This window comes from Brachypodium distachyon, chromosome 3 (assembly GCF_000005505.3).
Source record: "Brachypodium distachyon strain Bd21 chromosome 3, Brachypodium_distachyon_v3.0, whole genome shotgun sequence".
Classification (NCBI taxonomy): domain Eukaryota; kingdom Viridiplantae; phylum Streptophyta; class Magnoliopsida; order Poales; family Poaceae; genus Brachypodium; species Brachypodium distachyon.
In genome coordinates, this window is record NC_016133.3 from 50,544,579 (window position 1) to 50,551,625 (window position 7,047).

Sequence of the window (7,047 nt, forward strand, 5' to 3'; positions counted from 1 at the left end):
TTGCCGGTCCGGTCAGTGGTCGCTGGGCTTACTTGTTCCAATTGTGCGCGTGCATTTCGTATAACTCTATCGTATTTGCCTTTTCAAGCCGTATTTCTTCTTGTCCTGGGTTACTAGCAGAGCAGGCGAGCAAGCAGTCAACTGGGGTTGGCAGTAAATAATTAAGAGGTCTCTAGCTACTCTCCTTCCCTTAATCCTTATCCTCATCGTGCATCCTTAAGGTGCGGGTGGTGGTTGCATCAGTCTCTAATCAGAATGCCAAAACTCATCGATCGATCGATCGGTCCTACCTGGAGACGTGGACGTGTAATTCCGTACGTGTCGAACGACGCCGCGAAGCGATATATACAACCACTCCACATAGCGTTCGTAAAAATGATTAATATAATTACGTACTAGTAGTAGTAGTACGATAAATATCTTGTGATATTTCGTGATTAGGACTGTTAGTTTTTAAGCTAGACGAATGTCTACTACTTCAAGACGACACATTCTTCTTCATCAATTAATTCGAATGAACAATGGTGCGCACCGAGCCTTTGCATGGATCGAAAGATATCTTAACACCTGCAAGTAAAACTTTAAAGGAAATATCTATTTCACGGTCGGTTTAGAAATAGTTATTTTCAGTCGACTTCCACGGAGATTTTTTTATCATTTATAATCACATCGATTTTGCACAGAAGTCAATGATTAGATTAGACGGTTGTTAGTATCGATTTATAAATAGTTACTATCTCTCAGTCGTTTTAGAAATAGCAAGACCGAAATATAAAACATTAAACCTAAACCGTCGTACAAATCAATTCCTGCCTGAGATATATGCGATGATTTCTCAAGCCCCGAAATTGCTGTGTAGGAGCACTTGCTGTTCTAAAGTCTGGAATTACTTTCCTCGAGAAAAAGAAAATAGACTAGAATTAATTAACAGGCATTGCCGCCATTGACAAAGATTATTGAGAAGCTACCTCCGTACTCCAGAATCCAGATCATTAGCTGGAAAAACCCTTCAGCATTCGGACACAAGATTTTCATGTAAACCTCTGAAAAAAATCCATGTAAACGGCAACGACGTTAGCTCTCTTGTCACACATTTACATTATTTATAATTCTAAATCGTGTTGACTATGCACCATACTGTATGCTTACCTACGTTCGCTTTGAATGCGGTATGTGTGCTCCTCTGACACCTGGAGTTGCTAAGCTATAAAATAGCAAGCGCATGAACCACAAGGCTTGATACTATAATTAAGGTAGAAACGTGCAAGTCCTTCCATTGGCTCCATCTCTTTCCGTTGTTAACTAATTTTCTTACTTCCTCTCTCTAACAATCCAACAATAGATGTTTTAAGTTTGTCAAAATTTAGATGAACCTAGACATGACTTAGTATATAGATGCATTCAAATTTGGTCAAAGTTAAGACATCCTTTGTTGGACGGAGGGCGTACTAGTAATTACGAACTATATATCTCGTTCGCAGTCTGTCATTTTCACCGCACGCAAGCAATGTTCTCATGTTGCCGCCATGACGTCCGCCTAAGTTAATTTTCAGTTAACTAGATGAGGTCGCAACAAATATTTTGCAACTTCTTAGAGTACATATCAACGTTTTCACTGTTTCTTACACAACCGAATAACTACTTTAGGTTGGCTAACAATCATACGATCTGATTACTCAATTTATGCAAATTTCGTCAGACAGCTAGCTTTGATTGTCATCGAGAAATAATTACTTCTAAATGAGTGTAGGAATAGTCAAAGTTTTACGTACCTTTGCAAGCCCAATTCGGTTTGGAGGAATCTTGTAGGATTTGTATAGGATTTTTTTTTCCCTATGTAGCATTCGTTTCATAAGAATGGAGATGCTAAAATCCCAAGGATTATGTCCAAATTAGCCTAATTCCTAATGATCCTAATAATTAGGTAAGAACTCATCGAAAAATCGTGACATTTCAATCCTCTACTTTTCCTATTCCTATGATTTCAAAATCCTACTAACTGAATGCCCTAAAAGGTGGAGTTTTGTTTGAACAAATACTTCCACAAGTGTGTTCATATTTTGAAGATATGCACATATGTTTAACAACTGAATTATCCAATTTAGTAACAAGTTTTTTTTTCTCATTGCCCCCTTTAAGAGTTACATGCACCAAGTCAAAACTGATGAAGAAAGATGGACAATTAACTTATACTTCAACACTCTCTCTCATGTTTGATCCCCTCAAGCCTAAACCTAAATCGAAAGTAGGCAACATTCTTTTTTGTTTAAATTGTACTACCTAAGGTCTTAAATTCAAGATCTCTTGGCACTAATACCATGTAGAAGACATAGTCAACCGGTTCACCCAAAAAATCGAAGTGATGAAGAAAGATGACCAATTAACTTATATTTCAATAATCCTCCACCAACATTATCTATCCAGAAATCGACTTTGACCTACCTCATGGTTCTCCTCCTAAAAAAGGGCATCCCTATAGACCCAGACCCTAACACGTACACCAAATGCGTCATCCAACCTAACTTTGTCGGCATCGCCATCAGTTTTTAGATCACATCATGCCTCAACTTTGTCGGCTTTGGTGTGTCATCCATTAGCTCTATTTTGCATCATCCGTCGCTTATGTTGGTGCTACCCTTGATCTGGCTGGCAGTGTGTTTCGCTTCCTATGGTAGACGTCATCTCTGGCTCCATCCATCATCGACTCTGCTTGTGTCACCATAGATGTACCAACGCTGAGTCTGACACAGTCTCCGTTTAATTTGCATGTTTTACACGAAGAAGAATTACGAAGCAATTATTGAAATAAAACTAGTGTGTTGGGTGATTTTCTTTTAACGATCATCTCTAAGGAAGCCAATTCCACGGTTCCATTTTTTTTAATGTCTGGTGTCATTTAGGAAAACCGCCCAAGCCATGTTTGGAGTGAAGAAATTCCGCGTGGTTCCCGTGAAATTTCTGCATACAAAAGGTTGTTTAGAATTTTTTGAAGGTTCTCTCCGTCCAACAAAAAATGTTTCAAGTTTGTCAAGAATTTAGATATATCTAAACATGACTTAGTGTATAGATGCATTCAAATTTAATCAAAATTGACACATCATTTGTTGGACGGAGGAGCAGCGGTATGCGGCCGAAGTTATAGCTGGCCGACGACAGCGAGTGCCAGCGAGAAATGGATCCACTGCGTTTTCATTTCCTGGGCTCGATGGCGGTCGTAGTCGTACGTGCTGAGGTGCCACAGGCCACGCGTCGTCCATGCAAGGTGTCAAGGCAGGCAGCCCGTTTACCAAGATTGCTCGTGCGAACGTACGGAGGAATTAATTGTTGTTTACCATCACAGAGAAGATGCTTGGGCGGTCAACCGAGCTGCTCCCAAGTTTTATTTATTTAACGAGTTTAACGAAAACGATAGGCCGAATTAAAGGAAGAACGAACCGATCGACTGGCAAATGTATAGTACATGTTTATCTTGTCCCGAAAGAACTTGCTGAGGTACGCGACTCCAACGCGAAATCTTTTGTCTCGTGGGAAAATAACATGGCATCCCCGGCGGATCGTTTTCGTTTGGACACGAATTTCGACCTGCCCCTCTCTCTGATGGCACCTTCCCTCTCTTCCGGTGCTTTGCTCCGCCTGGATGGTCGGCAAGGTGTGTCCCGGGCCAGCGTACGACGCTGACACGACCCTCGGGCAAAATCAGCAAATGATTGGCCCGCGCGCGGAGAGGCGGCGAAAGAGAGATGGGTGGATGGATTCGTGCGCGCGTCGGGGACACGTACAAGGCCTCTGCGGCTGCGTGCGGGGTCGGCGGTGCTACACTAGTAGACTGCTAGTGCACGGTCCAGGCGGCAAAGCACCGATCAACCAACCAAACCCACCGGCGGTCGCGCCACACCGCAAGGGGTCACCCGTCAGCCGTCGCGAGCCAATAGGAGACATGAGAATGGAACCACGTGGCGTGCGTGCGCTCCGGGCCCCGCCACGGCCGTACCGTTGCGTGGAAAGCCCGCACCGTGCTGGCAAAGGGACGGCGGCAAAGCCAAACCGGGACACGGGATTCTGCAGGCTGCTCTCGTCATCCCTGTGTATCTTTTGTCCGCGACACGACTTTTCTTCTTGGGGCGTTTCTTTCCTCTTTGGAGACGCGCGTTCTTCTCCGGCGTTGGAGCCAGCCACAAGAGCGAGCAGGCTTGATTCTTTTTCCTTCATTGCCACGCTGTTTAGTTGGGCTCGGTTGGGCCTCCGATCGAGATGGACGAGCTGCAAATTATTGGACACTTTTTTACTGTACGCTGGTACTCCAAAAGCACACATGGGAGTACCGAGCAGATCTAACCGCTTGTTTTTAAGGGTAACTTTGTCATTTTTCAAAAGGCAAGTTTTTCTTTTCCTCTATCAGCCCCCGAAAAAACTCCCCATGCTGTCAAAGAATCCCGATTGATTTGAACATCCAAATCGAACCGAGTGGCCGGCGGCACTGCACCATCTCTCGCCTGTCTGGCATCGTGCCGTCGCCGCCGACCAGGTCACCCCTCCGCCGAGCCATGCCCCGTTCTACGTTTCTCCGGTGACTGACGCACGTCCAATTCATTTAATTCTTCGCTGAACACGAACTCAGTAAATCAACAGCAACTACTCCATACGTACTAGGCCTAATCTATGTACTGGCCTACTGGGGATTATAAATCAACGGTAAATCCGCCGTCGCCACCAATGGCCGCCACGGACGCCGTAGAACGCCATGGACGATGCCGTAGAATCTCGCCACCACGCGATGGGGAATCCCGTCGCTCTTCTATCTCCTCCGCAACCCTAGGCGTGGCGGCCGTTGATGACCGCGGTGGACGAAGCGTAGAGTCGTGCCGACATGGGTTCGTTGCTCGCAGTCTCCTATGCAGCGGCCTTGTGCACCCTGGAGAATCTTGCCGGCCGCCATGAGCAGGAATAGAGTTAGGTCATGGATGAATTTTTCCTTCACCAGAAAAAATTACAATAATGTGTTAATTACACTTTTGCCCTTTAGACGAAGGTACTCCATGAGTTTCTGAGTGAGTACCCCCGGCCGCGGGGCCCCAAGCGTCGCCCCGCCCCTGCAGCTGGCCCGCGAGCCGCCGCCGCCGACCCCCAAGCTCCGCCCGCGCGCCGCGCCTCCGCCGCTTGCCCGCGTGCACCCCCGGCCGCTTGCTCGCGAACCGCCGCCGCTGGCCCCCAAGCGCCGCCCCGCCCCTGCAGCTGGCCCATGAGCCGCCGCCGACATGGCGCCCATGCCCTCGTTCCGGTGTGATGCAAAGGAGGACGGGGAACAGGAAGAAGGATTGTGGGTCCCAGTGCACAGTGAGAGAAAGTGAAAAAGGAATAATGAAAAGAAAAATGGTCGGGGCTTACCGGTCTATCTGGTCGGGTCGGGTTTGTCCGACGTGTCACCTGATAGGTGGGCCTGGCCTAATAAAGAATACTGTCAAATGCGCTAAACACGTCATTTCGGGCTTGTTGGTACATCGTGACTATAATGTGTGGTTTTTCGGACAAATTAGTAAAAGTGGTGCCTCCGCGAGAAACCTGTGCTCGTTTGGTTTTGTGAAATTTATCATCGATCGCAATTCACGACACCTTTACATGTCGTGTGACGGCGATCGGTCGATACGACATGCGCGAAAGACTCAAAGACACACCCTAGGTACAGCGCATCTAGTGCTTGCTTTGCTACTTTTGCATTCGCGCGCGCAGTACTCGTTGAATCTCCAACAGTCCTCCTTCTGCTCCCTCCGGTCTAAAGCTCATGCATGTCTGGTCATCATTTTCCTATATAGCTACACACCCTAGCTAGGCAGCTACCTGAACATATCTGCGTGTTCATCACTACGGGGGGTGAAACGAAAGCACTTTAATTGTTTCTTTCTATTTTGTGCGAGAAGAAAAGCGCTTTATTAATTTCTTGACTTCCCTAGCTAGTCATTCCGACGTGTTTTGACAGTATTTTATCGAGCAATATGCCGAGTTGGATTGTGAAAGACTCTTTTTGTTTGTTAATTACTTCAAAATATGTCGGCACACACCTACAGTACGGTAGAAATTATCCCTTTTTGATATTCCGATACCTGAAAGTACTTCCACGTGTACGTACGTAATTGGGCAAGGAGATCGCAACCTTTTTGTCCATGCATGTGTGCTACTAATCCACTAGCTAGTTTCTCTAATCAACTTCTGTATTACCGACAGCTACAAAAAAAATAAAAAAAATCTAAGCTCACTTTCCGTTAGCTAGGCAATGGTGAAGAAACATGAGGGCTAGCCCATGCATGGCCTACGTCGTTGCATCTGAATTGCGATTCAGTGCTGGTTGCCACTAAGCAAGAGCACGTACACAACACTGAAACTAAAGGAGAAGAAAGGAAAAGGTATTGTTTTTTAAGTCCCTTCTAGGTGGGAGCTTGACCCTACCCTGAATATATAGATAGATGGATGGATCAAATCGAAACCCCTTGTGCAAAAGAGCCAGCCACACCCTGCATGCAGTGCCAAGTGCGTGATACAGATCCTTGGCACTGCACACGTTCAGGTGACATAATCGTCGAAAGAATGTCTGGCCACCACAAGCAGTTGATCAGCTTTTCAGTACGTGCTCATCCATTTCGCACACCAAATTATACAGTACTGACTACTGAGGTATCTAGGAAACTATATATATCCAGTATATGCGCAGGAAGCAAGAGTTGGCTATAATATATATCCGTCTCGATGGTGCTTAGTACATGTGTAAAAACGCGCAAAGAGAGAGAATAACTTTTTGAAACAATATCTGGGGGCCAAGTAGCAAGTAAAAGTGGTCGTCGATCGATCTCGGTAGCTTGCACACGAAGAAAGGCACTGTTAGAAGTAGAACCTTGCTTTTCCACATCAAGGCGAGAGGGAAATTGCATCTTTATCCAACCAGGGGAACCAGACGACTAGAAAAACTACCAGCGGCCGGCCGGGAAGCAGAAGCAGAAAGCACCAACATGTATGCAGCCGAAAGAAGGGAAAGGAATGATCGATGCAGCCTCCAAG